This window comes from Diadema setosum, chromosome 1 (genome assembly GCF_964275005.1).
Source record: "Diadema setosum chromosome 1, eeDiaSeto1, whole genome shotgun sequence".
Taxonomy (NCBI): Eukaryota; Metazoa; Echinodermata; class Echinoidea; order Diadematoida; family Diadematidae; genus Diadema; species Diadema setosum.
In genome coordinates, this window is record NC_092685.1 from 33,736,161 (window position 1) to 33,752,003 (window position 15,843).

At 39.2% G+C, this 15,843-nt stretch overlaps 1 protein-coding gene across 3 annotated transcripts in view; it reads left to right on the plus strand.

Annotated features, from left to right (window-relative positions):
• Positions 1-15,843, plus strand: part of LOC140235642 (Fanconi anemia group M protein homolog) — a 387,390-nt gene that overhangs the window by 205,275 nt on the left and 166,272 nt on the right. The gene's annotated exons all lie outside the window — the stretch shown is intronic.

Consider the following 15,843-nt stretch of genomic DNA (forward strand, 5'->3'; position numbering starts at 1 on the left):
TCCAACACCAAAACTTTAAAAATTCATAACTTTTGCATCAATTGTCTGATTTTCCTCAAGCTTTCACTGATGTGTTCTACTCATGTTGCCGCTTTCACTCAATCCACATTTCCCTTGGGGTTTTGGTTTCCTTTAATACAAGAACCCCATAACCCAATATCTAAAAAATATAAGTTGTAATTTGTTTGGTGTTCTCTCTTTAGTCTTATGGCCTGAGCACAGTGAGCTACAACTACAATGGCTTTTACACAGTGTTAGCGTTTATGTGACATCAACTCTCTCTGATTTCAAGATCTTCCTGTTATTATTTTTATAGATGTAAATGGTGAATTTGGTAACATGGTTACTTTTACCATCATTGACCTACTACAAATGGACGTTCATCGCTCATTAATTGATTCATGCACCTACAGTGTATTTCTGTCAAGGTGTCACAGAAATATTTTCAACATGCTTTCCTGCTTTGATATCATCATCAGCAGTGCTGAAAATTGCAAAAACTAATTCAATTTATAAATACATCCCATCCATACATGTTGATACCTGAACTGTGTCTGTAAAAGAAAGAATCAAGGAATTGATTATTCTAAATAAAGATATTAACTGTGTATTATTCAAAATGATTGATTCCTCAATGACTGGGACCTTCTCATTACATTTTTTCTAAGATCTCACATTGGGGTCAATCCATGTCAAATCATCCAATGCTTGTCACCCAACCCCCTCCAATTTTCTTTAAAGTTGCACCACATGTTCCCACTAACAGAAAAGCCCAAGATATTTTGCCCCAAGGTCAGTGTGGTTGCTTAAATACAGTCTCACATAGCAACCAATTCACATTCCAACAAATGAGTGAAGATAATATTAAGCATTTGTGATTTAGTGTTGTAGCTTGGATTTTTTTTTAATGCAACAGTGCTCATGACACATGTATCTGGAAATTGAAAGAACTTTATACTCTTCGTAAGTTGCCACATCAACACAGCCTGATGGACTAGAGGGCATTGACCTGGTGCATTTATTATACCCCCGCCAAACGAAGTTTGAAGGGGGTATATAGGAATCAGTGGACGGTCGGGCGGTCGGTCGGGCGGGCGGTCCGTTGCAAATCTTGCGTCGCGAACTACTTCCTCAGTTTTCAACCGATTCCCATAAAACTTGGCACAGATGTGTGCCTTGGGTTGTAGATGTGCAAGACGTATTTTTTGACAGTACCCAAAAGTACGTTGCCATGGTAACGGCATATTATGGGCAAAAATGGGTACAAATCTTGCGTCGCGAACTCCTCCCACAGTTTTTGATCAATTTTTATGAAATTAGGTACAGATGTTCATCTGAATATGTTAATGTGCAAGACACATATTTCCGCAGTGGCAAAAAGTGTGTTGCCATGGTAACGGCATGTTATTGGTAGAATATAGGGCAAAATGCTTCATGGCAAAACTGCTTCATCAGTGTTCTTCCAATTCTCATGGAATTCATATTGAATGTTTGTCTTAGGATATAGGTCAGCATGACACATTTCTTGACAGTGACAAAAAGTATGTTGCCATGGTAACAGCTCACATATTATGAGCCAAAATGATGGAAAATTTTGTGTTGCAAACTACTTCCTCAGTTTTTGCCCAATTTCCATGAAACTTGGTACAGATGTGTGCCTTTGGTTGTAGATGTGCAAGACGCATTTTTCGCCAGTACCCGAAAGTACGTTGCCATGGTAACGGCATATTAATGGCAGAAGATCAAGGAAAGATCTTGCGGATTTAACTACTTCCTCAGTTTTTGACCAAAGCTTATGAAATGTTGTTTGGCGGGGGTATAACCAGTCGCTGTAGCGACATTTCTAGTTTCAGTAAACATTACTCCTTGGCCAAGCTTTTATTACTTTATATTACAACTATACCCCTATTGTATCTTTCAGTTCTCTTCCTATTTCCCCCTTCTCCCTCCCTCTTTCTCTCTCACTCTTTGTCAGGCTACGGTCTGGCCAAATGCTCAAGTGAGCTATTGCGATTGCTCTTTGTCCGGCATTCGGCGTCCGTCGTGCATTGTGCGTTACCAAACTTGACAGGTAACATGCTAGGGGTTTAGCATCTCAATTTGTTCAACTGGGCACCATGCTCCCCTTGGGGGCCCCTAGGGGGCCCAATCCTCTCCCCCCCCCCCCCCCAGCATTAAGGAATATTTACAAATCGTCTTCTCTAGAACCAGAAGTGATAAAGCAAAGTTAATACCATGAGTTTGTACATTGATGACTTTAGTTCCAAGTTTGTTCATTGCAGATCCAGGGCTGCCCTCCCCCCCCCCCCCCCCCCCTTTAGAGTCAGGGGGGATCCAAATGTGGACCTAAGTTGTACATTTTCATCTTCTTGCTGCAAACAGCAAACTTGGGAAGTAGCATTCCGAGGGGGATAGGATCTCAAAGTGTTTGAATGGGCACCATGCCTTTCATTGGACCCAAACCTCCTTAATTAAGGAATGTTCAATATTCTTCTCTAGAATGATAGAACTTTGTTTGGTTGGTTGTTTTTTTTTTCCCTAAACTGCATAGTCCAACCTTTTTTAAAGCACTATGTACTTGGCAGGTATTTTTATCAGTGTGATGGAATATGCAAATGGACGCCATGCCCCCAGCTCTCAAAGCTGCCCCTTCTCCAAGTTTCCAATGTTCTCGGGTAAGAGTCTGCAAGAATGCATGGAAGGTGAACTTGCGATACTCAAGTGAGCGCGAGACCCCCATTGACAAACATTGGTAAGCGTGATGCGTAAAAGAAGCGATTCAGATCTGTTTGGACCCTAACAACATTAACAGGGACAGGGAAATTGATATTCTGGATGAATGGTTGCCTGTCATCCGCCGCCAAACTCTCCCCATCGCAGCCGACGGGGACGGGAAGGCAGCCCACTCATCCCCCGTACAGGCTGAATTCAGTGCTGCCACATCGCTGCATCATACCTTTGTTACCCACGCTGATGAAATCGGCAGGTGGTTATGTAAAGGGCTCTGTATGTTTGTTTTTTTGTGTACAAGATAACAAGAGAACAGGTGAACGGATTTGCACCAAATGTTCAGGGAATGTTTGGATCGTGACAGGAAAGAATTGATTAGATTTTAGTGATAATCAGTTGACCCCTGCAAATTCTGTGTGACCTTCTAGTTTTGACCCCATAGTATAGTGTGATGGTGTGACCACTCAGAACATTTTCCCATTTCTTTTTTGCGCCAACAAGTGCAATGTAATTCTAGTGCGCGGTGTATTTTTCAGCGGCCTTGTACATGCATTGACTTTGAACACGCATATTGCCTGACAGAATTCTGATCGCGGTGACCGTATTCTGGGGAATTTTCAAGGTAATATATTTTTGGATTTTGTGAAATTCCATGAAATATTTAATGAAATTAAAATTGAGATTAAAGAAATTTGACATATTGCACATACATTGCTGTAGATATGATGTGTGTATGTATTATTTTAGTTTTTAAAAAATTACAGAAAAGCTTAAATGACTGAATACTGGGGGTCTTACCCTATGTCAAGATCACCGCTTCACACTCTTTTTCATTGTAGATTGTTTTGCTGGAAGTGACGTAAGTTCAAACTTTGGCAATTTTGCTGTTCTTGAACAAAAACAATTAACCAGACAGAAACATTACTTGTGTAAATGCAGTTTGGGTCTTTGTGTCTTACAAAAATAATGATTTGGTACATGAAATGGCAGAGGAGTCTTCCAAAAATTAAGAGCAAGATGATGAAGCGAGCAGCTGAACTTTGTTCATGTAGAGGCATTATTGCAACTACTCTGTAACGCCGCTAAGTCTGGGCGTGGGTCTGCCGCCTTTGACGGCCCGTCTAGTTTACACTGTCTTTGTTAACATATTATTTCCTCGCTACAACATCCGCATATTTTGGTACTTCCCACCACAACCTTAACATGTGACAAAGAACAGTAACTAGCTACCCCCGCCAGCGGGAACATCAATGATTGGCTGACCATTATTCCATCATCCAATAAAAGCGCAGCTTACACTCCAGCGAAGTGGAACAATGGCGTGCCCTCGAGCACAATGTTTCCCTCACTAGCACTATAAATAGGCATGCATTGCAGTGCTTGGTCTACTTTGCCAGACGAAGGCAAGCAGATTTTGCGGCTGAAATGTCGTAATCATTTTTCGTGTTTACCTTGCTTCATGAGACAGAAGATTGACTTTATTTCTTTCATCTTGAAAGATACATCAGCATTTTCGCCCCAAATTCATATTGAGGATGACATATCCATATTAGATATACAGTAAACCTTAAAGTCGACATTGCATAAGTCAACAACTCGCTTAGTCGACACAGTAGAAAAGTCCCGATTTTTGCCTTTGTTATTCCTTGAAAATTTCCTCATCTTAGTCGACATTTAAAAGTCGACAACTCGCAAAAGTCAACATGATTTTCAGTGCCAACTGATCTGAAATACTTGTTAATTCCCTCGCCTAAGTCGATGTAATTTTTCATCCAAATTCTTATCGCCATACTCTGAAAGAGAATTGTTATCCCTCTCCGATTCGCAGCATTACTATTTAAATCGCTAATTCGCTAGTGTTGGCACAGCACCATTTGCACCATGCATCCGTTGTCTAGTATGACCGAATATAAAGGGCATGCATTCATTTACACTTGAGTACTAGTACCCTTGGTAGTTCACTTTCTCCCCCTTTCTCTCTCCTCTCTTTCTGAGTGTCTGTGTCTGTGTGTATTGTTTGGTGCAGGTATATCAGCGTGATGCAACTTACGGTGCAAATGTGGAGCTAAAGCTGCATGATCCAATGAGGGTGCAGCGGGAAATTGTTCTTGAACAAATTTTTTTCTTGCTTTTTGTTTTGCTTAATATTACATGCGTTGTTCCGGGGGATGTTAAGTCAAAAACATATTTTGTGTGATGACAGTAATGTATGCAATTTTGTCAAATATAAGCCTACTTATATCACACATCCTCTCTGCATGGTCATCATTTGTTCATGGAGCTTGCATGAATATGTTTGTTACGGGTAATTTTTTTTATCTGAAAATGCAAGAGGTTCCATAGTTATTCTGAAGATTCGTTATTCGCAAAACACACAAATTTTGTACACCTAGGTCGTAGCAGATATTCATTATCGGAAAGTGAAATAGGCCTTTTTGTAAATCCGAAATTTCTAACGTTAATTATTTCAAAGCGGGATTAGAAACCTGGGCCCGTTTCTAGAAACTTTTAGTTTAAACGCAACTCAAAACATTAAATGAAGGTCTGTCAAATCACACGCAACTTTGCATTTAAACTCAAGTGCGTTGCTGAAAAGACTTTTGTTTGATAATCATACGAAACTAGAAAACTCAATTGTGTTTAAACGCAACTCTAAAAATCAACTGCACGTCCATCAAATCCCACACAACGCTGTATTTAAATGGAAGAGCGTTGCAGAAGAGACTTGCAGTGTTTTTGTATGAAACTAGAAACTGCGTTTAAACGCATCTCTAAAAATCAACGCAAGTACGTAATTGAAAAGACTTGCATTTGATTCCGTACGCAAAATTAAAATATCAAATGGAACTTTCGCCATGACCCAACTTAGTAGCAGGGGAATTTAAGACATCGCAACATTTCACATTTCAAACTGCCAAAACGCAATGCAGCTTCATGAAATTTCAATGAAAAAAAATGGTAACAAATTGTTACACTTCCCTATGCCGAAGGTTTAAATGTCAGTCCAAAGTTGAATTAGTTCGACAATGGAATGAGGTTTATTTTTTACAAAGGTTAGTTGAACCGAAATGAGATATCGTTTTCGGATTAACAGACTTTTCTCCCTTTTTTTTTAGACAGGACCGTGCCATACAGAGCGGTAATATTGCGACTTGGAGTGTCAGAACAATTCTTTTCCAGAGTATGGCAATAGAAATACTTCAGAGAAGAAAATCATACATGTTTTAATTCAATTGTCACTGTAAAAGCATGTCGACAGAATCATACGAAATCAAACGCAAATCTCTTCAGCAACGCACTAATTTAAAACGCGAAGTTGCATGCATTGTTGGGAATATGCATTTGATTTTTCAAATTAAGTTTAAAACGTAAAGTTTCTAGAAACGGGCCCAGATTTAAGATTACGTTCTCTCCAAATCTCTCTAGAGATTTGGCAGTTGTGCGTTGTCGTTCATCAGCGCAAGATTTATGCATGAATTAAAATAGGATCATTTGCTAAGACACAATAGCCATGTTTCGACGGCAAAAGGAGTGAGATTTGGATAGCAGTCCCCATCATGATCCAAATCTTACTCTGTACAGGGGAAATTAATTTTCATTTATAAGTCGACATGTTTTGCTCAGTCCCGATTATGTCGACTTAGGCGAGGTTGTCTGTATATGTGAAGTTTCGAGGAATTTGGTGGTAAAATACAGTAAGGGAGATACGAGGGGGTGAACATTAAAGATTTTTTGTCCTTTGCTTCGCACAATGCTTCAGTGACCGTTACAAATTCAAAAGCTATTGCCTCTTATTGTGGAGTTAATTGCACCGTATCACTGGACCTGGATTGCTTCAAGTAGTGCTGCTCCCAGCGTTCCGCCTCATACAGGGTCGTCCAAGGTTACATTTTAGTGGGTTTGTTGCAAGTGCCATAAAGATAGCATTTTGCAGTGGATGTAAATGAAATTATGTGCAGGTGCATGATGGTTAAATGTAGGCTCCTGTTGTATTTGGTGATGCTGCACTCAGCGGGGACAAAGGTCATGCTTAGGTTTGCTGCCCAGTATACAATACACTCTACTGGTCACACTGTCCGTTTTTTTGTGGGGGGTTGTTGAACCCACATATGTAGAAACGCCCACAAATGTAGAAAACGTCGCCTACAAAATGTAGAAAATTTCAACAGCAAATGTAGTAACCTATTTCTACATTAGTGGGCACTTATATAGAGTTCAATTTTTTCTAAATTTATCTGAAGAATTATTTTTTTCTCTATTTATTTTGGGGGTGCTGAACACAGGGGCAGATCCAGGAATTCTGTGAAGGAGGGGGGGGGGGACTTTAGAAAATTAAAGAGGGTGCATGCTTCTCCCATTCTTTCTTTTTAATTATATGTCGCAAACTCCTAGGCCCGTATTCTGCTAAAAACTTAGACCCGAGTTTAAACCCACGCCTGGGTCTAAAGTGGGTTTTTGGGGTTTAAACCTGGGTTTAAACCACCAGTTTAGACCCAGGTTTAAACCCAGGTTTAATTTGTATTCTACTAAGTCCAGCTGTGGTCTAAATTCGGTTTAAATTAAACCTACCCAGGAGGAGGTTTATTTCGAGTTTAAATCGAGTCTAACGATGACTGGTAAGGGTACCAGCACACAGATCAATGCCAATGCAATGGCACAAAAGAGTGGCTGCCTGGATACGTACAGCAGCTAGCTTGCCGGCCACACGCGTGTACACACGAGATACGCCTACTACGTACTAGATCTAGTATGCATACTTGTACACTTAGAAGAGACTCGAGATCTAAATGTTAGAAATACTACTACATGTACCTAATACTACCTGTAGTTAGTCTAGACTTTACGATGAAAATAACCTGAAGACTAGACCAAGAACTCGTGTAGGACTAGAGGGTAGGTTGAGCCTGAGGTCGATTTGGCATAGATAGACTAACTGTTTTAGATCGAGAACCTAGATCGTAGGACTAACGTAAGGACTAGGAGTAGGGTCCTACTAACGTTAGTAGAACCTATTCGAATAGCTACATCCACTAGAGTACATTATTGTAACTTTAGGACAACGTTAGATCTATTAAAAGTTAGGTTAGTGTGGTACGGTAGGTAAAATCTACTTCTAATAGTAATATCGAGACAGGGTTGATATAGGCCTAACTGTTAGATCTATTTCAAAATTTTAGAATGGTTTTCATTTTAATTAACCGACAATCTTAAGAGAAAAGCTTTTATTCAATTTCCTTCCTCAAAGTCCTGATTTGATCAATCGCCAATCCATTCCGAATTCACGATTCAATCGACATAAAAAGCCATGTCCCATCCAGCGCACACAGCAACCGTGCCGCCGGCCGCCGCGGCGCGATGGCTCTGCTGGTACTGAGCATTCAAAGCTAGCTAGCCAGCACCGTTGTACCATGTATCCTGTGATGTGCGTCGCACACGTACACAAACTGTACAGTAATGTACAGTGCTTCACGAGTCGTCGCAAGCAAAAATACAGCATGCCCTTATTCGACATAAATACCCGTATTTCAAACGATTCAAAATCAAAAATCAAAAAACAAAAAACAAAAAATCAAAATCAAAAAACGATTCAAAATCCAAGAAAGTCATGCTCATGTGACTGATACACTGCCAATGATAAATTTAAGTGGATTTGTGGAGAGAAAAGAGGGAGAATTTCTTTTTCCATAGAGGGCACCGTGGTGGCTTGATCCAAGACTATTTCGGGTTTAATTTAAACCCGAAATAGACTTGGGTTTAACTAAACCTCGCTAACAGAATACAAAATTAAACCTAGGGTCTAGCTAAACCATAGGTGAGTCTAAAATGGGTTTAAACCTTGGTCTACAGTAGAATACGGGCCCTACAGTTTTGAAGCAATTTAAATGAAACTTAGGGTAAATGATGATATTGAGGTATAGACGTGCAAGACATGTTTTTTGTGTTTGTCGGACAATGCGTTGCCATGGTAACCATAATTTTACCAAAACCTTGTGGATTGAATAACTTCCACATCATTCAAGCAATTAAGGTCAAATTTAGTATGTATGATGATTGGGAGGTGTAGTTATGCAAGACATGAATGTGTTGATATAAGAAAAATGTGTTGCCATGGTAACCACTCATTTTGGTATCAAATTGAAACATTTAATCTATGGAGGTGAAATTTGATGTTTATGATGCTCTTTAAGTGTAGTTTTGCAAAATGTCCTCTGTATTTGTATCGGACAATGCGTTGCCATGGTAACCGCATTTTTTTTTTTAATCCTGTGGAATGAACTTCTTCCACAGTTTTGAAGCAATTGAAACCAAATTTGGTAATCATTATGGCCCTGAGGTATACATGTGGAACACATAATTTTTGTGTTTGTCACACAAACCGTTGCCATGGTAACCACAATTTTACCAAAACCTTGCAGATCGAGTAACTTTTCCATCATTATGTATCATGATCTAGAAGTGTAGTTTTGCAAGACACCAATGTGTTAGTATATCAGAAAAATGTGTTGCCATGGTAACCACTCATTTTTGTATCAAAATAAACCATTCAAGCTATGAAGGTCAAATTTGGTGTGTATGATGGTCTTTAAGTGTAGTGATGCTGGGGGAAAGCATGTTTCCATTTGCTGTAAGTTATATACTCGGTGTCAACTCTGTAATTGTACAGTAAACTAATATTATTCTGTGTCCAATTCGACAAGTGCACAAACTTGGTATTAAAGTCATTGCCCTCATGACATCACATACTATAAAGCAACACTAGGGGCGGGGGTATTAATCACCTTCAGTGATAATTCTAGTTTCTTTTGTTTTAACAACAATTAAAGGGGGGCGTGTCCAGTGAGCCCCACCTGAATCCGCCACTGGAACACGAATCCGAACAACATTTATTACTGTTATTAAACTTTTGTTGTGATGTAGAAATTATATAATACTAGACCAAACTCTATGTGGTTTATTTCAGCTTTTATAGTATGTGTCAACGGTGAGTTCCTAATTTTTCTTAAAATTTTTGAGGTTTTTTTTTTTCTGTTTCCCTGTTTTCGGGGGATGATCACAAATCCACCTGTTAATCATGCATACTAGTACATGTAACTACTTCATCATTTTACTCACACACTGGTACACATCCTCGCTGCACGCATGCACAATATTTACGTAGTATTATGTGGTCACGCAGCACACAGCAACACATTACACACATGCATATGCACACACATCTCCCCACCCCCACCCGAGCACTCACTCATGTGCACTCGTACACATTATTTTACTAGAAGCACAACCCAGCTTGATAAGTATGTCTTTCAACCAATTTGCCGTTTGTACATATGTTGGCGACGTTTTGGAATCATTTTTACAATAATGGGCATTTCTACATTTGTGGGCACCGTCCAATTTCTACGTTTGTGGGCGATGTATCTTTACATTAGTGGGCGTTTCTACATTTGTGGGTTCAACAGGGTTCCCCTTTAACTCTTTATGTGCCATGGTGGAAACCCCCTGTGTGCCACATTATTCTGAGACACCAACGCAGTTACGCTTTGAGAAAACACTCTGTTTTTCAAATCTATGTAACTTTTATACATTTCTGTTAAAACCTGGTCATGTAGTGAGCAAAGTTGTAGAGAAAATGCCAAGTGTTGGTTTGACGTAAATTGTATGACAAATCTATGATTGTTTTTCAGGGGCGTCACCAGCTTTTTTTCCAAGGGGGGTGCGTTTTGACACTAAAACCTGTGAGGTTTTTTTTTTTATTATTTGTTGGCTCCTGTGTCATCATGTACATTTACATAATAATACACTATACATTGTACATATTATACATGTGATTGTATACATACACGAACGGGGGTACATTATGTGGCAGTGTGAGATCCTTGGCGAGGGAGTGAAGCGACCGAGCGGGGGAGGGTGTGGGAGGGGATCTCCCATGGTAGGGACTTTTTGTAAAAACAAGGGTGTAAAGTCGCGTTTATAGATCATTTTAAATCAAATTTCTAGGGAATTAAACACGGTAAAAAAAAAAATCACTGCGAAGGACTATGATCATAACTTATGAAAACTATTCATTTTACATAGTGGAAAAATCACTGTGAAGGACTATGATCATAACATACTGGGGTATATTATGTGACGGTGAGAGATCCTCGGCGAGGGTGTGAGAGGGGATGTAAAAACAATATAGAAGTCACCTTTTCAGAGCATTTTTAAATCAAATTTCTAGGGATTAAACATAAAAAAAATCGCTATGAAGTTCTATACGGGGGTACATTATGTGACGGCATGAGAACCTTGGCAAGGGAGAGAAGCGACCGAGCGGGGAAGGGTGTGGGAGGGGGATACCCACTCCCACAGTAGGGACTTTTTGTAAAAACAAAAGTGTAAAAGTCGCATTTATAAAGCATTTTAATTCAAATTTCTAGGGAATTAAACATAGTAAAAAAATCGCTATGAAGGACTATACGGGGTACGTTATGTGACGGTGTGAGATCCTCGGCGAGGGAGGGAAGCGACCGAACGGGGGAGGTTGTGGGAGGGGGTCCCACGGTAAGGACTTTTTGTAAAATCAAGAGTGTAAAAGTCAAGTTTATAGAACATTTTAAATCAAATTTTTAGGGAATTAAACAAACTTATTTTACTTTGCCATTCGTCTGAAATGTATTCATTAAAAGCTTAAATGTGATCGCATTGTTCGAGCAATACATTTTTTTCTTATATGAGCATAGAGGCATAGAAGAAAAGGAAAAATGTAAGGTTTACTAAAGGTATGTTTCAGGGGGCACACTCAAGGACGATAAGCTACCATCTATACACTCAACTAAATATTAATGTAAAAATGTAATAATGTATATTGTTAGTGTATTATTCGCCATGTTATGTGCGAAAAATTTCACATTTTTTCAGTTATGAAATTGACAACTTATAGACGAGAAAAGTGCATTTATTGTTTATTTTGGTCTTTAAATAATTGATCAATATTAGTTCATCAATAAACATATACAACAAAGAAACAAAACAAAACACGTCAATATGATTTTTTTTTTTAACCGTACAGGTTCTGGGGACAAGATAGAATATACTAATGTAGAGGGCACCCAATGTCATGCATATATACTGCCCTTACAGATTGATTATATATCCTATCATTATATGCCCTATATACATTTATATCTTATATTATTATTGATGATATATCAGTGTGTTTCTAAAATCCCCCACACATACACCCACACACACATTACTAAAGATAGGTGACATAGAAATTGATCATCCTAAAGTCCCGAAATCACTGCCTCTCTTATTCTTCTTAACCAACTTCTATGGACAACACAATCAAATTTACTGTTCTGTTTTGTTTTTCCTCAGAAATACCTTATTGATTCATATTCATTAGTTTTGATTATTAATAGATTGTAATAATCAGATATGTATATTACACATAATCCTATATTGACATAATTAATTAGGACTTCACATTTTCATTAGAAATATCATATGTGATGTATTGCAGTCGATCATGAAGCACAAGAAGCCATATAGAAATGAGTCAATTCAAGCAAGTCTCAATGAACTTTAGTTGGTATGTTTCCAGACACAGAGTATAAGTGGCCACTAATTGGTATCGTGATTTTTAGTGAATAGGGATCGCTCTTTAAAAGTTATTTCTTGTAATGATAATTATTTTCACAATAATCAATGATGAACCTTTCATTTTAACAAATTTTTAGCACATGACTTCCTCTGCATAATCCACTCCAGCAGCTTCGATCCGTTTTCATGATGGGGGGGGGGGGGGCAAGGGAACGGAGTGACTGAGTTGGGGAAGGTGTGGGAGGGGGGTATCCCCCTCCAACACACACACACACACACACACACACACACACACACACACACCCCCGACAGGGAGATTTTGCATTTTCAGACCTGAAATTCAACATTCTAGTGCACACTTCTGGTGAAATGTTTTTGTTTTTTTCCTATCAAAAAAAAAAAAACGAGATATGAAACTCGTCACACTGAAGACGAGTTAGGTGATACGCTTGGGGTCATCAGATGTCGGTCATCTATGATCGACAAAGAAAAGAATGTGATATAGCACCTTGAAGTTATATTGAGATATTTAGTTGAACTTTTTGTGGACAAACATTCAGATCACATTTTTTTTTGCGACTATAAAGTCGATTTACAGGCTCTTTGAGTACGTACATTGCATTTACCCACTGTACTATAGCTCCATAGTTTCAGCAGAGCCAGATGTGTATTTACCTCCCTGGTTTCAGGCAGGCAGCTCTCATCAGCTAGCTCTCGCCAACTCCAGCACGTGTCTCCATCAGCATGCACGTATTATACAGCACAGGGTTACTATACATAGCCCCTGTTCCCAGGCCCCGTGCAATTGACACGATGTTTACGACCCATTCAGCGCGTACGCAAATTCCTTTACCCTGCGGTTTTGCCTGGCGGCAAACCTGCTTTGAAGTTCCTGGAAATTTCCACCAGCCTGTTGCCTGGCTAGCACGGCCATGGGTGTCAAGTTTCCATCAATCTACCTAGCTATTGTGAATGTTTTTCTTAATACACTTGTCACTTCATTACACACATTTTGCTTCACCTGAGAAGCTGCTTACAAGAGTGGTCTCACGCTCATGTAAGGGGAATAAATACTATTTCGGGTATACTTTTTGATTACGCCTCTCATCGACGCAAATTAAGGTAATCACAGCGTTACTAACGCGTAATAGTGCGATGCCTTTGGTGGTTTCATTTGTTTGCTAGTTTGTCCGTTTTTTAAGCTTCCATGAAATCAACTGTGTAAGTGTTCAGCACAAGACAAAGGGAAGACTTAATCCGGGCGTTCCCGAACACTGGCTACATGGAGCGATGGCTTCGTGGTCGATTGGGTGCAGTGAAGTTGACGCTATTGTGTTCGAAACAAAGGCACTAAACAAAAGACTTTTAAGCTGGCGTTCCCGAATGCGGACGGCATGGGCGCATGCCAAACTCGAGCCAAGCTGGCTACTTAACAGATAAGAAGGCATGCGAGACGCGGGCGAACGCTCGTGATAGTAAATCTGTCACGCCTAACCATGTAACTGTAGGTCTCCTCCAACTAAGAGTCGATAGATAGATAGACACACATTCAAAGGGGACAATTAGAAGTGGAAGGAGTGCTTAATCGTCTCATTAATTCCTAATCAATGACACTCCTACATATAGGCATACCATAATTTCGCATCTAAAATCAATGGTATAGGACTCGTGCATCATTATTTGTATAGTGCATAAACTTTGCTTTTTAAGCTTTGAGTAAAACGTGTCATAAAATAATTATGTAATTCCATCAGCAGTGATTAACATAATAAAGAAGAAAGATATGTCAAATTGAACGCTTAGAACCTAACCAGGGGGATTGTAGCATTATACTCGATTCTTTACTGCCCAGATGCCAACAACACTCATCACCCATGGCTACGAATAGAGAAGCAGCCATTGTGAAAATAAAGATTTGCATTTTCATAGGCAGAATGACACAGAACCCCTTCAAACACACTGTACTTGGCAGTGTGTGTCATGAAAGAGCTCTTAACTAATACTAAGCAGTGTATACCTTCCACTCATGTGGCACGAGATACCTCTATAGCAACAGAAAGCCAGTCTACAACTCCGATAGACGAGCAAAAACAACCCGAAATTTCAAAGAGATGAGCGAGACGCTATACACCTGGCCTAGAGTTAATTAATTCAGTTTTCATTCCAAATACTCAAGTTGGATTATGTTAATAGAAACATTCACATCTGCAGTATAACTTAAATAAACGTAGAGGAAAGGGAAAAAAGTGGGAAGAGGAAAACTGCACAACTGCAATCTATATCCTTGCATGATACAAGTGAAGGAAATGTTTCAGATGTCATAGCATAGTTTTAAGCATAAACTGACAAATAGGCAATGTCGAATTTAAAAACCATCAACTTAATGTCAGAGAAGAAACTAACTTACAAAATGCAGTAAACCGTAGCGTAAATCGCTGGTCTACCACTCTGCCTAGGAACATCCACACACACACACACACACACACACACATGTTAAGGGAAAGAAACAACTTTAGACATAACCATTTTTTGATGAAAGGAAAAATGTTCGCATCAGGATAACAAACGTGCCCGCAAGAACACGCATGGTATTGATGATTGTCTCATTGATTCAAAAGCAATGATTCCTTTACCACCACCACCATTACCACGCAACAATGACGTCTCTGAAATCAATGGCAGCACTCATGCACATGTGATTTCATCGTACATTAACTTCCGTTTTCCTAAACTACCAGTCGAACGTGCCATATTATAATATTGTGTATTTCGATCAGTAGTGATTGACTTTAAAGAAAAAATATAATGTATCAAATTGAATGCTTACCTCATTACTCAGGGTGATTCCAGTTTGATACTGATCTGTTCTACTGCCCCAGATGCCAACAATACATAATTATCACCCACGGCTACTAATGGTATAAAAGACAGAGAACCCCATCACACGCACCAAACTTGGCATATTGTGGCACAAAATACCTCGTAATGAAGCAATATAAAGCCCAGTCCTTTCCTACTTGTCTACAACTCCGTTATTAGGTCAAACAATAACAACCTGGAATTTCAAAGAGATGAGTGAGACGCCATACACCTAGACTATATATAGAGTTAAGTAATTCAGTACCGATTCTTGCTAGTTATGTAAACGTCCACATTCCTACCTATCCTGTTACAGTACACGTATATTACAGTACAGTATGTGTGTCTTTACATGACAATGAGATTTATACCTGGACGAAATATGGTGCTATATTGTAACTACTTACTGACCCATTTTAAGGGCTCTGCTGCTTGAGTATCTATGTTCAGCTAAATGAATTGTTATTTGGCGATAACCAAAAATTCCCATGAGCAATAGAAACACTCTAACCTCTGATACAAAACAAGGGAAATTGCGTGTTTATGTTCATGGGGTGCGTATACAACTTGATGAAATAGTAAAATGACATCGGAGTGAAGCTGAACTGTCTAAGAAAAAAGAAAAATAAAGAAAGCCCTTACAGCTGCAAGCCTGTGAAATTT